The sequence below is a fragment of the Molossus molossus genome, unplaced genomic scaffold (assembly GCF_014108415.1).
Source record: "Molossus molossus isolate mMolMol1 unplaced genomic scaffold, mMolMol1.p scaffold_m16_p_16, whole genome shotgun sequence".
Taxonomy (NCBI): Eukaryota; Metazoa; Chordata; class Mammalia; order Chiroptera; family Molossidae; genus Molossus; species Molossus molossus.
In genome coordinates, this window is record NW_023425351.1 from 9,181,264 (window position 1) to 9,200,000 (window position 18,737).

Below are 18,737 nucleotides of genomic sequence, written 5' to 3' on the forward strand. Positions count from 1 at the left end.
AGAACTTATATGTATGCAACGTATAACCAATGGACATGGACAACAAAGCCAGGGACAGGGTGGGGTGTATGGGAAGGAGGGTGTCAATGGGGTAAAAAAGGAGAAACATCTGTCACAAAAGTAAAATTTAAAAATAATAAAAATAAATAAACAAATAATAATCCTGGCCCTGAAGAAACGTGCAGTCTTGCTGGGGAGAAAGGCAAAGGGGGTAATGATTACTGGGAGCCATGACAAAGGGCACATGGAAGCAGAATGTGCCATGGTGATTAACACCCAAACTCCAACTTTCAACTAAAAACTACAACATGCCTCTTGAGGAAGGAGAAAAGGTAGAAGTATACTCCTTCCAGCATTTAACATTCTAAGTTTTCTGAGAAATTCATGTATATTCAATCTATGTTAAAAATATTTAATACTGTTCAAAGGTCCTTGAAAGTGCAATTAATGAGTATTTTTGGCAAAGGAAGATATAAGGGGTTAAAAAAAAAAATGTTTCTTCCATGCAACCTTCTTTGTAAGTCCAGCCAGTAATCCATGAAGAAAGTTAATATTATAGTCTTTTGATAATGTTTGTTTTTAATACTTAATTAAATGTCTACAAAAGCATATGTTTATAATTTAGTTTTTTTCTTTCTCTTTTATGATATAAAATTGGTTCCCAGACCTAAATGCTCCATCACAAGAAGTCAGACCTGTGACTATTTTCCTTTAACTGGCCAGGTAGTAAGTATATGGTGAGCATCCTGCCAGACTCTAGAAAGGTATAAATGAGTAAGAAATACAGAGATCAATCACAAAAAAGGAAACATTATCAGACATTAGCCTAAAAAAGTCACATATTCCAACAGACACTAAGGCAAGCATTCATCACACGAACTCAAACTTAATCACCTTGGTTAACTACTGCACTGAATGGGGGGGGAGTTATTGCTTGCGGGGAGGAGTCTAGTCATCTAGTTATAAGGTAAGATACATCTGTTCACTCATACATATGCAAATTAAATATTTTTAGGAAAAAAATTGTTTAAATATGTATAATATTCAGGCAAAACTGATGTGATCCTTAGCTTTCTGTGTACTTAGTGCATTTTGAATACAATAGTCAGTGCGTTTCTGTGACTAGAAAACAAAGATGATAAATAAGAAAAAAGAGAAAAGAACCATTCATTCCAGTGAATAAAGGAATGAATACAATATTTAAAGGTGGATATATGTAGGTATGCATCCTTATCAAATAGTATATTTACTTACTTCCAAGCCACCCTTTCCAATTTTTAATTCACATAACTGACTGAGAAAAGTACTGAATATGTGTTTTCTTTAGTGGCACAGAGTAATATCTTAAATCAGACAGCACAGTGCATGCGGTGCACACTGTATACTCATCTGGCATGGTTAGGAGAGCTGTGGTATTTCACCAATTCAAGAATGAAAAGTCAAACAGAAAGAAAGGTGATTATCAGTATGAAAGCATATTTTTTATATGAAGCCTTAAAAGTATTAGTGGTCTTATTTTAAAACAATGGATTCTCCAGACCCACCTAACACGCAGACAAGAGGAGTGTTCCTCACTCCCTTCAGAATCTACACTGAAACTTATCTGAACGAACTTGACCCTGGCTGGCAGCACGCTAGCAATCTTCCGTCACTGAATGACTTAACAGAACACTGTGTTCTTGGCAGGAGCACAAAAAAGGTGTTGAAATCTACACTAAAAAGAATCTCAGCTTACATTTTAAATCAATTTTTAAATCAAATGATAAAAGATACTTAAATACGGTAAGTGCTTTTTAGTGTTTGGTACATAATTGTTTTAGGTAATTTCCATGTAACCTTACTCCAAATGGAGTACTAATACTAATACTAATACCCTATCTGAGACCCTTTCAATGCTTCCCTAAACAATCACTGGAACACTTCCCCAAGTACAATGAACCCACACTCAGGCCATCTCTTGTACCTCCTCCTCTAACAATGTACCTGGAAAATTCCAAAGCACCCTGAGCTGGCATTTTAGGGAAAGACAGCAAGTAATAATGTACTGACTCACTTCCATAGAAAGCAATGGAGAAAAATCAGGCCACAGCTCAGTTCTCTCATGCAATGCAGCCAGAACAAGCAGGAGGTAGTAAAGTTACATCATTCCCATACAGGTTATGTTAATTAATCTGCAAGGTAAGATGCAAATGAGAAGGCAAATAAAAGGGAATTCGGCTAAGAATCCATATAATTTATTTCAGAAGAAACATGTCTTTTTCTTTAGATTTTGCCAACCTCCTTTTTTGCTACTCTAAAAAGTCCAGGTCTCGAAAAATGCCATCCTTGGTATAACATTAGCTCATTCTCATGATTAGCTAAAACCTTACAGTTTTCAACCAAACACTTTTCCAAAGTTACTTAGTCAACTCCTTTTACTTCAAACCTTTCCATAAAGTTATATCATTTACCACATTCTGTATTCCAACGTGGGTTTCTCTGACAATCTGATTTACTTAAATATGTACAGAGTAAAATTCACTTTGGGGTTCTGTACATTGTGACAAAGGCAAAAAGTTATGTATCCACTGAAGGTTCCCTGACTTTAAAAACTCAATTTGCCCCTTTGTAGTTAAACCCTTAGCCCAACCATTGTCAACCATTGTTTTCCATTATGATAGAATTGTACTATAGTTGGTTCTGGCTTCTTTCACTTAGCAAAAGAAACTTAAGATTTATCCACATTGTTGCATGGATAGTTTGCTTTTTTTTTATTATGTACTGAGAGTATTCCATTGTGTGGGTACATCCATTCAACAGCTAAAGGACATCTGGGTTAACTCCAGTTTGGGGAGCCTATGAGCAAAGCTGCTATAAAGTTTCATTTTCAAGTTTTTGTGAGAACCAAAGTTTTCAGTTCAGCTGGTTAAGTACTTAGAATTGAGACTGTTGGGTTGTATGGTAAGTATATTCTTAACACTTGTGTGTATATTTACTTATTTTATTGAATGTATTTAACATATAACTGCATAAATTTACTATACATGTTGATTTGATACATTTTACATAGTCATATAATTCCCATGGTAGCAACAGCACTTCTGTTATTTGTGCCTTTGGTGTCTTACCCAAACAATAATTGCCAAGACTAATGTTGAAAACCTTCTTCCCTGTGTTTTCTTCAAGAAGTTTTATGGTATTAGGTCTTTGATCCATTTTGAATTTATTTTCGTGAGTGGTATAAGATACAGGTCCAATTTCATGTTTTTGCATGTGGTTATCCAGTTTTCCCAACACCATTTGTGAGACTATCCCTTCCCAAAAGGTGTTCTTGGTTGGCTTCATTGTAGAGTATTAGTTGACTGTATATGTGGGGATTTAATTCTGGGCTCTCTTTCCTGTTCCACTGGTATGTTCCTATTTTCATGCTAATACTACAGTGTTCCAATTAGTACAGGTTTGCAGTATAGTCTGAAATCACGAAGTGCAGTGCCTCTGACTTTGTTCTACCATATCAGGATTGCTTTGACAATTTGAGGTCCTTTGTGGTTCCATTCAAATTTTAGGATATTTTTTTTTCTATTTCTGTTAAAAATGCCATTAGAATTTTTATAGGGGTTGTGTTGCATGCAGAGATGGCTTTGGACAGTATGGTTACTTCACAATATTCATTCTCCATTGATGAACACGAGAGGTCCTTCCATTTGTTTGTGCCTCCTGCTTTACTTTGAACACAGTCTTATCATTTTTGTTGTACAAAGCTTTCATTTCCTTGGCTAAATTTATTCCTAGATGTTTTACTGTTTTGATGCTATTTTAAATTAGATGGTTTTATTTCTTTTGAAGATAGTTCTTTATTAGTATATAGAAATACAATTAGTTTTTATATGTTGATTTTATATTCCTTACTGAATCAACTTTACTGAATTTAATTACATTTTAAAATTTTTTTAAAAAATGATTTTATTGACTTTTTTTAGAGAGAGAGGAAGGAAAGAGAGAGAGAGATAGAAACTTCAATGTGAGAGAGAAACATTGATCGGCTGTCTCCTGCATACCCTCTACTGGGGATTGAGCCCACAACCTGGGCATGTGCCCTGATGGGGAATCAAATCGGGACCTCACAGTCCATGGGATGATGTTCAATCTACTGAGCCACAATGGCCAGGCTAGTTACATTTTTTTTAATTGAGTCTTTGAGATTTTCTGTATACAAAATCATATCATCTGTATAATGACAACTTTACTTCTTCCTTTTCAATTTGGATACCTTTTATTTTCTTGTCTAATTTCTCTAGCTAAGACTTCCAATATCACATTGACTAACACTGATAACAGTGGGCATTTTATCTTTTTCCTAATGTTAAAACAATAGCTTTCCATTTTACACATTTGGCTATATTAGCTGTGGGTTTGTTATATATAGCCTTTATTATGTTGAGGTATGTTCCTTGTATACCTTTTCCTATAGTGTCCTTATGTGGCTTGGTATCAGGGTAATGCTGGTCTCATGAGTTTGAAAGTATTCTCCCTCTTCAATTTTTAGCAAGTTTAAGGAGGTTTAGCCTTAATTCTACCAAACATTCATTAACAAATGTTTGTCTGAATTCACCAGTGAAGCTCTCTGGCCCTGGGATTTGGGGGATTGGTTAGTTTTAGATTATTGATTAAATCTCTTTATTTGTTATTGGTCTGTTCAGATTTTCTATTTCTTCCTGATTCATCCAGGTAGGTTGTGTGTTTCTAGAAATGTTTCAGTTTCTTCTAGGTTATCTATTTTTTGTCATATATAGTCCTGCTTTGCCTGGTATGTGTATGGCTACTCCACTTTCTCTTGAATTCCACTTGCATAAAGTATCTTCTTCTATCCCTTCACTTTGCCCCTGTGTGTGTCTGTGTGTTTTTTAACAGAAGTTTTTTTTTTTATCCTCACTGAGGACATTTTTCCATTTCTTGTTCATATAGAGTGGGAGGGGGAGAGAGAGAGAGAGAAACATTGATATGAAAGGGACACATCAAGTGGCTGCCACCTGCACGATCAACCAGGGCCGGGAACAAACTGCAACTGAGGTTAGCAGGAACCGAACCCGGGTCTCTCTGGGCCGCAGGCCAAACTGGCCAGGGCACGCCTGTGTGTGTCTTTAGAGCTGAAATGCATCTCTGGTAGGCAGCAAATATAGTTCAGTCTTATTTTTATTCGTTATATCCATCCAGCTACTCTGTTTCATTTAACTAGTAAATTCAATCTGTTTCCATTTAGAGTAATGACTTAATACTGCCATCTTACTGTTTGCTTTCGGGGGTGTGTGTGTGTGTGTGTGTGTGTGTGTGTGTGGTTTTTCTTTTTTACAATTTCACTTTCTGTGATTTTTTGCAAGTACATTTTTATCTTTAATCATTTTGTAGAGTAGGGCATGTACATATACATATAAGCAGAGACTGTAGCAGATACCTACATTGCATTTGTGTAGATTTTCACACTTTGATTCTAAAATTGAGAACAATAATATTGAAGGCAAATTTGTAGCAAAAAAACAAAGTCCAGTTTGACTTCTTGCAACATATAGTATCACCCCTCTCTTCAGAAAACAAAAAATCCTAGCAGCACATAAAATTTTTTCATAAAACACTCTTTTTTCCTTCCCATCACAACAACAACAAAGTGCAGCACCCATGAAAGTGTCAAGAAAACAGCCAATTTTATTCTTAATCTTATTAATCCTTTCTTGTAACAAAATAGCTCTTGGATTCAGCAGTCTTAATCAAATTGTACAATGTCCATCATTTTGGGTTCATCATCTTAAATATGTTTTTATTGATTCCAGAGCAAGGAAAGGAGATAGAAACATTGACAGAAAAGAAACATCAGTTGGTTGCCTCCTGCATGCCCCCCCACTAGGGACCAGCCCACACCCTGCACTTGACCCTGACCAAGAATGAACTGGCAACCTCCCGGTGCATAGGTCAAAGCTCAATGCTGAGCCACTCTGGCCGGGCTCATCATCTTTCTTATGTACTACTGAGTTTAAACTGCAGAGAGCTGTGTTGATAAAACACTGAAGATAATTTGGGATTCTGTGGTAAGGATTCCAATAAACCTATAGACTCAACACCAGAATAGGGAACATAATTCTGAACTTCATAGGTGAAAACTTGGTGACTGAGAATAAAGTCTGACTCTAGACTGGAAAGCTTCAAGTTCATTTTTGAATGCTTCAAAATAATAATCTTTAGCTTTCTGGAAAAATAAATAAAAACACCCTCTCCAACCCACATTACAGTCTTTGGCTATTTCCAAAATAAACTGTATTACAACAGCTTGACGTGCTATTTGTTCCATTAGACCTCCTTTCTGTAAGGTTCCAGACACAAACAGCATAAACTAAGATACCAGTTTCTACACATACAAGGTCTAAATGGTAAGACAAAAATCTTTATCATCCCATTGATTCAACCTACTAACTGATTTTTGCATAAATGACTCTAATCTATCTTCATCTTTTGTTTTTTTTTAATCTTAATAAATTCTTATTGAAAACATCCTTGCTGCCCAGCTGTTGTGGCTCAGTGGTTGAGAACTGACCCATGCACCAAGAGGTTGCCAGTTCATTCCAGATCAAGGCACATGCCCAGGTTGTGGGCTCGATTCCCAGTGGGGTGCACGCAAGAGGCAGCAAATCAATGTTCTCTCTCATGATGTTTCTATATCTCTCTCTCCCTTCCTCTCTCTCTAAAATCCATAAAGGAAAAAAAATTAAAAACATTAACATCCTCCCTGGCCAGTTTGGCTCAGTGGTTATAGCGTCGGTCTGCGGTCCAGAGAGGTCCGGGTACAGTTCCCACTAAGGGCATGTACTTCAGTTGCAGTTGGTCCCTAGCCCTGGTTGGGTCGTGCGGGTGGCAGCCACTCCATGTGTCCCTTTCACGTCGATGTTTCTCTCTCTCTCTTTCTTCCTCTCTCTCCCTCCCGCTCTATCTGAATAAAAAAGTGAAAAAATGTCCTCGGGTAAGGATAAAATAAATAAATAAAAATAAATAAAAACAGCAACATCCTTGCTAATGACATCCACATCCCACAGACACATTCTCTCCTTCCTAGATCCTTCTTCTTCCTGCTGTCTCAGTTCTGACACTGCTGTCTGTGCTCTGGCATGTCCCTGACCAAGGAGTTATGCAGTGCTAAAGCTCCCTGCTGAGCTTTAGCGAGATTCCATTTGCACAACACAGAGCTCTTCACAAATTCTTTGTGCTTTTGGCAAACCCTTTCAAATCCATGGCTATACCACTGGGCGTCACCACCCAGCAGTTGTGGGCAGTAGGGAGAAATGGGGAACCCATCCAAGTCACTCTCTTCTTCAGCCTCACTCTGTTGGAGGGAGGCTCCAAGGTCCAGGCAGCGGCCTTGGTTGCTCCATGATTGGCTGTGCCAGGTCCTACAATCCTCACTGCCAATGGACTTGGCATGAGTCACTTGCTAGTTGTTTCGTATTGCCATTCCCTTCCCTGTTGCTGCCTACATTTGTCAATTGATTTTCCACGTTAGTATGTTCTGTCTTCCCCGCTTTTTTACATTTTCCATGAATCTTCTCTAGCTTTTTGCTCTGTGGTTACCATGAGGCTTACATAAAACATGTCATAGATAAGACAGTCATTTTATGGTAATAGCAACTTAATCCACTAACAGATGCTCCAATCTTTTACTCTTCCCCTTTTATATTTTTGATTTCAGTTTACCGCTTTCTATGCTGTGGATTTGTTGATACATTATAGTAGCTACAGCTGTTTTTAATATGCTTTCCTATAACCTTTATACCATAGTTAAGTGGTTACACACTATCCTATTATAGAATTAGAGTTTTCTAAATCTGACTATATTTTTTACCTTTATCACCAGGTTGTATACTTTAGAATGTTTTCATGTTGTTGATGAGTGCCTTTCTGATTCTGCTTGATGAACTTGCAGCATTTATTGCAAAGGCAGGTCTCAGCTTTAGTTTGTCTGGGAAAGTCTTTATTTCTCTTTCATATCTAAAGGATAACGTATTCAGCAGTCAATTTTTATCTTTCAGCACTTTGAATGTCATTCCACCCTCTCTGGGACTGTAGCATTTCTACTGATATGTCAGCTGATAGCCTAATAGGGATTCCTTTGTAGGTTTTGTTCTCTTTTTTTCCCCTGGTTGCCTTTAGTACTCCTTCTTAATATTTTATTTTTCATTAAGATATGTCTTGGACAAGATCTTTTGGCATTGAGATAGTAGGTTGAACTTTTAGCTTATTGGTCTTGAATGTCTAAGTCTTTCCTCTGGCGTGGGAAGTTTTCAACTATTATTTCTTTAATTTCCTGGCCCCTTCTAAGCCTTTTCTTCTGCTGGAATGCCAATTATTCTGATGATTTCCCTTTTGAATGAGGCCCATAGTCATACAGGCTTTCTTCATTCATCTTTATTCTTTTCTCTTTGCTCCATTTTGTGTTACTATCAAATTCATATCCTCTGACTCGCTTATTCAACCTTCCATCTGCTCTAGCTGCGTTCTATTGTATTCTTTGTCTCATTCACTGAATTCGTCACCTCCAGAATTTCTACTTGGTTCCTTTATATGGTTTCTATCTATGTAGAGTTCATTTTGTTCATATATCTTTTTCTTCATCTCACTGAACTGCCTTTCTGTGTTTTCTTGTAGCTCACTAAATTTCTTCAATACTGTACAGCTATTTTGAATTCTTTATCACCTAAATCTGTCTTTGGGCTCAATTGGAGAATCACTGATATCTTCTGGTAATGGTGTAAGTCCTTGATTTTTTAAGTTCTCTGAATTTTTGTATTGCTGCTTTCACATATGAAGTATCTTTACTGGTTATCTTTAGATGGGGTACAATTCCTAGGTGTTGCTTCTCTGGGGTTTTCTAGGTTTATCATGGATCATATATTATCATGGATCATGCTCCACTCTCCTTGCTCCCTCTTGTGGCAGAAATCTTAACCTTTGTGTTTTCTACGGTTCTTATAGCTTCTCACACTGACTGCAAGAAAACTTGTTTTCCAGATGGCAATCTATAGCTCAAGTTTGTGGTTTCTTCCTGTCCCACAGACCCTGATAAATAAATGGAGTCAGCCACAGTGTGTGTGTGTGGGGGGGGGGATTTACCTCTTGGGGCACTAGGGGAATCTGCAACTTGTGGGGAGATCCTCATGTGGGGTATTCACAGAAGCCGGTGGACAGAATTCCTGCTGAAGTCCTGCAGCAGACAGCAAGACCACGGTCCTTTAATGTGCTTCCTCCCTTTCTTTTCCCTGCCCCTAGTCATGGAGGTCCCACCTCAGAAATCAGGATGCTGATGTACAGAAATGGGTTTCTCCAGCCACAACATGCACAGCTGGGACAGACAGGCACGCACGCACGCACGCACGCACTCACTCACTCACTCACTCACTCACTCACTGTTTTCCACTTCCTTGGGGGGTCAGGTCGCCAGCTGCTGTTGCCAAGCAGCTTACCCCAGGCAGTGCCACTGAGGAAGAGGGGTAGCTCTTAGAGTCCAACCTCTCCTCTGCATCCAAACTCGTCTCTATACACTCTGATGCTGTGCTGAAATGCCCCCTCAAAGAGATGAAACTTCTACAAATTCTTTCTCAACTGTGAGTATTGCCCAGGTCAGCACTCACCAGGTATTTTTCAGGGCAAGTGAGAGTGAGGACTGTTCGCTGACTCCCTTGGATCTGCAGCCTTTACTAGGGTCTTTTTCATTAATTTCTAGATACATAGATGTGCTAGAAAACTCCCAGGTGCTTTGGCTTAGGGTGCTGGAGGCATTTTTATTCATGAAAGGATGTCTAGTTATTGGTTTAAAAACAGCAAGAGGAAGAGGGATGACTTCTGCCACATCCTTAACTTTGTAAGAAACTAGCAACTGTTTTCCAAAGTCCTTGTTCCATTCTGCATTCCCAACAGCAATGTATGAGCACTCTAGTTGCTCCTCATTCTCAGTAGCATTCCATGTTGTTGAGTTCTTGCAGTTTTCCAGCCATTCTAATAGGTGTGTAGTAGCTGGTATACTTGACAAATTGGAACACCACACGTATGAATCTAAATTCCTATCTTCTCACGGAGAATCAAAAGTTTAGGTAACACTGTACTGATGTTCCTGTAAGGTAACAACTGGTTAGAACTATTGCTACCTTTCCATGAACATATTCTCTCCGTTATACCATAGCTCCTACCACTTCAAGTTATCTATCCCAGCCTACTTCATATATTCAAGTTACCTGCTTGATCAGTAGAGCCACCTGATTTTAGTGTTCCACACCCCGCCCTAACCCAAACTCTTAAATCCACATCCTCAGGTCCCTTCAATATCTTGCTTCTAGCCAACTGGGTTCCTATATTCCAGCTTGCAGTGATACTGAAACACACCTCTTTCACCCTACCTCTTTACTACTTTGTGAAATATTACTCAGCCTTCAAAATCCAACTCAGTTTCCACTTTAAACTTGCCTAGTTTTCTTCACATTGTTTTTAATACCTAGGACCTTAAAATAAGAATCAATATATGACACAAAAGTTGTTTCTCAAATGTTACAGTACTGCTTTCAAATTTAAACTTTCATTTAAGCCAACTACCCTCACCCTAGGATGTGGGGCATGGTTATCAGCAGTGAAGAAGTGTAAGATACGGCCATTAACAATAGTTTCAAGCTCTACATCTGCCCCTTATTTAAGGAACTAGAGCAGATTCACACCACACTTTCTCCCTTATGGTCTAAGCTTTCTTGAGTAACAAAGTCAGGAATGAATTATTAGCTAGTACCTGTGAACTGGACACAGAACCCTGAGACACAAATTATATTAAATGTCACTCTCGATCTAATGGGGAGTTCTAAGTGCGTTTATTCCCTAAGTGCTTTCTTCTGTTGACTTTTCTACATCTTTCATTTGACAATAAGCTTCCTAACAACACTTTGTGTGTTATTCATCCTTAAATGATAATGCTTATTCTCATAGTCAAGATGCCAAATAAGATATGTGAGAGATGTAGATAAATGACAGAAGGAAAAAGGAGAGGCAAGAGAAAAATATTTATGCATTTGATATTTTAAGGAATAAGTTCAATCACAGACCTGCCTCTATTCTCATTGGTTTCACCCTAAGCAATAATTAAAAAGAAAAGAGATAAGCAAATATTTAAAACAGCAAAACACTAGATGATTAAATCAAATAAATATTAATTTAACAAATATTTATTAATTACTTGTCATTGGGGTTGGAAATAAAGTACTAAATGAAAAAGCTCCAATTCCTCACTGCTATAAAATGTATATTTTAGGTGGAAAAACAGGCATTACATAAAAAATTCTTATTTATAATGAGAAAGCAATGGTTACATTTTTTAAAAATGTTTTACTAATGTACAGCACATATGTTTAGAAGAAGCTAAAAACTGATATTTTGAGACACTGGTTACATCTCCCCTTCAAAACTACCAATCATTTGGACAGTGCTCCAAATGTATGCATTAACTGATTGAGGATCATGGGCTGTTTTTGTTTTTTTTTTTTTTAGAAACTATTAATCCAGTTGGAAGGTAAAGAAAGAAGGCATAATATAAAATTATAGCAGCCACTAAAAATGATAAACATACATAACTTAAAAAAAAACCACAAAATTATACCACAAATAGATTATAATCATGCAAAGACTACATTTACTCTTGGATAAAAATTAAAGCAGCAGGAGAATAATGTATATAGTTCTATTATGTTCAAGGGATATTAAATTAAACCTTTTTGTTTTGTTTTAAAAACAAACCATGGACTATTTCATGTCTCTAAATAAATCCTTGTCATGGGCCCCAGTACTAGAACTACTAATCGTCTTCAGATAAATAAGAAAAACAAAATTATTAAGAAAAATATGTCCACTTCATAAAAAGTATGGTGGATAATTTTTGTTTTTTCAAATACACTTCTCCGGCTACAATCACAGAAACATGGTAAGTTAGTTCTTGATAGGAATATGATAAATTAGCTCTCAATAAGAGCATAAAAAATTAGTTTTTGATTGAAATATGGTATGATTTAAAACAGGATCATGGTAAATTACACACCTATAGTAGTCTTATCAAAGCACAATTTCAAACACATTTGGCTTGTATCTTAAGGGGAAAAAAAGTACCAACAAAATCTCTAAAGTTACAAAAATGTATTCCCATGATTTGTGTTAACTATTAGCTATGAGTGGTGAACCATAATTAGTAGATAGATAATATTTAAAATAAAAATGAAAATAATATATTTGACGTTATCTGAGTTAAATCTGTAAGTCCTACCTATTGTAATTATTAACATCCTAACATCATAGGTCCTCTTCCCTACATATTCACAACCCCTCAAGGGCAGTCATACTGAGATGAGGTTCACATATCCAGTTAAGGATATCTTTACTTCCTCATAGTACCAATTCACCTATAAAAACTTACTCTAAATAATGCTTTTATCTAAAGTAGAGCAATGGAAGCTTAACAGATGGATTTTACTCATTTTGTCCTTTACTCTTGAAAATAGTTCCTGTTCTCATCTAAACTACTATTTAGGTCAAAAGAATGCCTACGCTAACATTCCCACCAACAAATGGGATGATATCTACTAATGTAATATCATGGCTACTCAAAGAACAAGTGCAGATCCTGAGAAATAATTTTTTGTGCATCATCTCTCTGAATAAATAATTTAGTTTTACAAAATTCATGGACCCATGAGTACTACTGTGATTTATCAATAAAGTTTTAGAATGCTGGGTAAAAACACAAATTCTTAGCATTTATTTATTGTCTAATCATATATTTGAACAGTCTAGATGGTCTATACACCATCTATTTTCTTCATTGTCATATATGTTGTACCAAGCTAATTTCAAAACTCCCACCCAAGGAAAATATACACAAATTTTATTAGTAATAATGTTATGGATTTCAGGACATGCTAGTACTGAAACAATATACATCTGCTGCAGTTCCTTAATGCCATTTATTTAATGTTACATCACTACTAAAGATACTATAACTTCCATTATAATGCCTATCAACACTAACTCTCAATGACTATTTTGTAATTTTTTTTTGGTTTGAAGATCTCAGGCCTTAGCCAGTGTATACAGGAACATATGAATGATAATTTGCTTTCTGCTCATTTTAAATTTACTGTTGGAAATACATAGCAAAAAAGTAGAAAGAGATCCAAGATGGCATGACAGTAGGTAGAAGATACACTCACCCCCTCTCAGGAACAAACTGTAATTACAACTAAATTATAGAATAATCATCCTAGGTGATCAAATGAAGACAAACTGAAGAGAAGCCTTGTAAGCAAAGATTTACAGAGGAAGCCACATCAAGACTGCTCCAAACAAGGTGCCCAGAGCCAGTCAGAGTCAACATCAAACATTTGCACACACTAGAGTCCTTTCCAACAGGCCCAGAATGAACACACCCATTGACCACCTTGAGAGAAAAACAGAACAGGATCCAATAAGCTTCAAAAGCAGCAAATCCAAAGGGAACTCAGCAGGCACAAACCTTAATGAGGCAAATTCTGCATCCATGGTCAGCACCTGCATAGCAGCTCACACACTGTGGTCAAGGTTGAGCCTCAGATAGCCAACCTGAGGGCCAATCTCACACACAAATGACCCAATAGTAAACAAGACTCAATTACACATAACTCACATAAGAAACATTGTCAGAGAACCCAGCACACGTGATCAAGAAGACTATGCCACTAGGTCCCACAGTTCACCTCCTACATAAGGCCACCCCATAAAGACTGACAGTCATAGCAGAACTATATAAAACATAGAAACAAACACAAAGAGGGAGCCAAAATGAGGAGACAAAGAAATAGGCCCCAAATAAAAGAACAGAAAAAAAAAATCCAGATAAAAAGCGACATGAGCCCAGCCAGTGAGGCTCAGTGGTTGAGTGTCAACCCATGCACCAAGAGGTTACCAGTTTGATTCCCAGTCAGGGCACATGCCCAGGTTGCGAGCTCGATCCCCAGCAGGTGATGTGTAAGAGGCAGCCAATTGATGTTGATGTTTCTCTCTCATCAATAATTCTCTCTCCCTCTCCCTACCTCTCTCCTTCAAATCAATAATAACATATTTTAAAAAGCTGTATGAAATATAGACAAGCAATTTATGAGATATAGAGTTCAAAGTATTGGTTACAAGGATGCTGAACAGCATGAAAAAGGACATAAAACCACATAAAAATATCAATAACAAATGAAGGATATAATATCTAAAATGAAGATTACACTACGAGGAATAAACAATATTGGATGAAGCAGAGGATCAAATCAGCAATTTGGAAGACAAGTTAGAAAAAATACCCAATCAGAACAGCCAAGAGAAAAAAAGACTTTCAAAATATGAGGATAGTTTAAGACACCTTTGTGACAACATGAAGTGTAAGAAATCCACATCACAGGGGTACCAGAAGGGAAGAAAGAGCAACAGATAGAGAACCTACTTGAAAAAATAACGACAAAAAACTCCTCTAATCTGGTGAAGCAAAAAACCACACAAGTCCAGAAAGCACAGAGGGTCCAAAACATGATGGACCCAAGGAGGCCTACACCAAGCCATAGCATAACAAAAATGGCACACATTAAAGACAAGTGAATCTTAAAGCCACAAAAAAAGACAATTAGTTACCTACAAGAGAGCTATCAAATGATTGTCAGCTCATTTCTCACCAGAAATTTCAGGCCAGAAGCAACTGGCATGAAATAGTCAAAGCAATAAAAAGCAACTAAGACTACTTTACACAGACAGGCTATCATTTAAAATTGAAGGAGAAATACAGATCTTCCCAGAAAAGAAAAGCTAAAAGAGTTTATTACCACCTAACCAGTCTTACAAGAAATGTTGAATAGCCCACTTTAACAAGAAAAACAAGCAAAAAGAGAAACATAATTAAAAGAATAAAGTTGCAATAAATACGTACCTATTAATAATAACCTTAAATGTAAATGTCTTAAATGCTCCAACCAAAAGACATAGTGCAGATGAATGGATAAGAAAACAAGACCCAGCCCTGGCCGGTATGGCTCAGTGGTTAGAGTGTCGGCCTGGGGACCAGAGTCCCGGGTTCAGTTCCCACTAAAGGGCATGTACCTTGGTTGCAGTTTGTCCCCAGTCCCGGTTGGGGTCATGTGGGTGGCAACCAGTCAATGTGTCTCTCTTATGTTGATGTTTCTCTCTCTCTTCCTCCCTCTCTACCTCCCGTTCTATCTGAAGATAAATGCAAAAATGTCCTTGGGTGAGGAAAAGAAAAGAAAAGAAAAGAAAAGAAAAGAAAGAAAAGAAAAGAAAAGAAGAGAAGAGAAGAGAAGAGAAGAGAAGAGAAGAGAAGAGAAAGAGAAGAGAAGAGAAGAGAGGAAAAGAAAAAGAAAAGAAAAGAAAAGAAAAGAAAACAAGACCCATATATGTGCTTAATACAAGAGACACACCTCAGAATTAAAGATAAACACAGACTAAAACTAAAGGGATGGAAAAAGATATTTATGCAAATAGAAACAAAAAATAAAAAAGCTGGCATAGCAATACTTATATCTGACAAAATAAACTTTAAATCAAAGGTGACAGTAACAGACAAAGAAGGAGACTACATAATGAAAAAGAGAGCAATCCAACAAAAGAATATAAGTCTTGTAAACATTCATAGACCAAACATAAGAGCACCTAAATTTATGTAAAGGAAATCTTGATAGACATAAAGGGAGAGATTGGCAGTAATATAGTTCCACTAGAGGATTAACTCCCCATTCACATCAATGAATAGATTTTCCAGACAGAAAATCAACAAGGAAATGGGGACCTTAAGTGACACACTAGATCAGAGGGATTTATTTGATATTTTCAGAGGATTTCACCCCAAAGCAGCAGTATATGCACACTTTTCAAGTGCACATGGAACATTTTCTAGGACAGACAACATGTCAAAACACAAAACAACCTCAATAAAGATAAAAATATTCAAATCATGTCAAGCATCCTCCTGACCAAAATAGTATAAAACTAGAAATCAAACACAAGAAAAAAAATTAAAAAGACACAATAAAATGGAATCTCAATGATATGGTACTAAACAATGAATGGGTTAACAATAAGATCAAGGAAGAAATCAAATTATACATCAAAACAAATGAAACTGAGAACACAACAACCCAAAATCTTTGGGATACAGTGAAAACAGCCCCAGGAGGGAAATTGATAGCATGACAGGTCTAACTCAAGAAACTGAAAAATCTCAAATAAACAATCTAACCATACACTTAAAGGAACTAGAAAAAAAGAATAACAAACAAAGCCCTAACTAAATAAAAGGAAATAATAAAGATCAGAGCACATTAACAAAATAGAGTCTAAAAAAACAATATAGAAGATCAGTGAAAGCAAAAGCTGGTTTTTGAAAAGATAAACAAAAAAGACAAACCATTAACCAGACTCATCAAAAAAAGAGAACCCCCCAAAATAATATTAGAAATGAAAGAGGAAAAGTAACAACTGAAACCAAACAAAGTATTATAAGAAAATATTATGAACACTATATGATAACAAATTGGACAATCTGCACGAAATAGATAAATTCCTAGAAATATACAATCTTCCAAAACTGAATCAGGAAGAATAAGAGAATCTGTATAGATGGACAACAACTTAAAGTATTAATCAAAAAACTCCCAACAAACAAATGTCTGGAAGTGGAAAATTTTACATAATATTCAAAGAAGAACTTACACCTATTCTTCTCAAACTATTCCAAAAAATTCAAGAGGAAGGAAGATTCCCAAACTCATTTTACAAGGTTATTATTATCCTAATTTCAAAACCAGAAGAAGACACTACAAAGAATTAAAACTATAGAGCAATATCCCTGATGAACATAGGTGCTAAAATATTCAACAAAGTATTAGCAAATGGGATCCAGCAATACATTTTAAGAATCACACACCATGACCAAGTGAGATTTATTCTGGAGATACAAGATTAGTACAATATCCACAAATCAATAGATGTGATATACCAATAAAACAAAATGAAAGATAAAAGCCATATGACCATATCAACAGATGCAGAAAAAGCATTTGACAGAACTCAGCACAGTGTTGTGATAAAAACTCTCAGCAAAGTTAGAATAGAGGGTACATACCTCAATGTAATAAAGGCCATCATATATGACAGCCAACATCATACTCAATGGGCAAAAACTACAAATGTTTCCTTGAAAAATCAGGAACTAAACAGGGATATCTGCTTTCACCACTTTTACTCACCATGGTAATGAAAGTCCTAGACACAGCAATCAGACAAAAAGAAAATATAAAAAGCATCTAAATTGGAAAAGAAGAAGGAAAACTGTCATTTGTAGATGACAATACTGTATATAAGAAACCCTAAAGATCTCACCAAAAACTACGAGAACTGATAAATTTGGTAAAGTTGCAGGATGCAAAAAAAAAAAAAAAAATTTCAGAAATCAGTTGAATTTTTATATATCAGTATTGAAGTATCAGAAAGAAAAACTAGCCCTGGCTGGTTTGGCTCAGAGGTTGCAGCATCAGCCTGCGGACCAGAGAGTTCCAGGTTCGGTTCCCGCTAGGGGCACATACTAAAAAAAAAAGAAAGAAAAACTAAGAAAACAATCCCACAGATAATTGCTTCAAAAAGAACAAAATACCAAGAAATAAATTTAACCAAGGATGTAAAAGACCTATATTTGGAAAATTAAAAGATACTGAAGAAAGAAACTGAAGAAGATACCAATAGTGTAAGCATATAACATGTTCTTCATGCATAGGCAAAATTAATATCATTAAAATGTTCATATTACACAAAACAATCTATAGATTCAATGCAATTCCTATCACAATACCAATGGCATATTTCACAGAACTAGAACAAATGTTTCAAAAATTTATAAGGAACCACCAAAGACCCTGAATAGCAACAGCAATTTTGAGAAAGAGGAACAAAGTTGGAGGATATACAGCTATACTAGAAGGCCATAGCAATCAAAACAACATGGTACTGGCATAAAAACAGACATATAGATCAATAGAACAAAATATAGAGCCCAGAAATAAACCCATGCCTTTATAGTCATTAATATTTGACAAAGGAGGCACAAACATACAATGTACTAAATATGGTCTATTCTATAAATGGTATTAGAAAATTGGACAGATATGTACAAAAAATGAAACTAGACCACCTTCTTACAGCATACACAGGATAAATTCAAAATAGATTAAAGACTTAAATGTTAGACTCGAACCATCAAAAACCCTAGAAGAAAACATAAGCAGTAAAATATTGGTCATTTCATATAGCAATATTTTTTCTGAAATATCTCATCGGGCTAGGAAAACAAACAAAAAAATAAACAAATGAGATTACATCAATCTAAACAGTTTTTGCACAGCACAGAAAAACATCAACAAAATGAAAAGACAGCACACTGAATGAGAGAGTGTATTTGCCAAAAATACATCTAATTAGGGGTTAATTTCCAAAATTTATAAAGAACTTATAAAATTCAACACCAAAACAAAACAAAACAAAACAAAAAACAATCCAATTAAAAATGGGGACAAGACTTGAATAGATACTTCTCCAAAGAGGACATACAGATGGTTAATAGGCATAAAAAGATGTTCAATGACACTAATCATCAGAGAAAAGCCAATTAAAACTAC

General features: G+C 36.2%; 1 protein-coding gene and 1 pseudogene across 1 annotated transcript in view; both read right to left on the reverse strand.

The window, feature by feature from the left end:
* The window catches only part of LOC118631856, a 28,841-nt pseudogene extending 21,447 nt beyond the window's left edge, over nucleotides 1–7,394 (reverse strand).
* Nucleotides 1–18,737, reverse strand: part of SPIDR (scaffold protein involved in DNA repair) — a 493,368-nt gene that overhangs the window by 433,830 nt on the left and 40,801 nt on the right. The gene's annotated exons all lie outside the window — the stretch shown is intronic.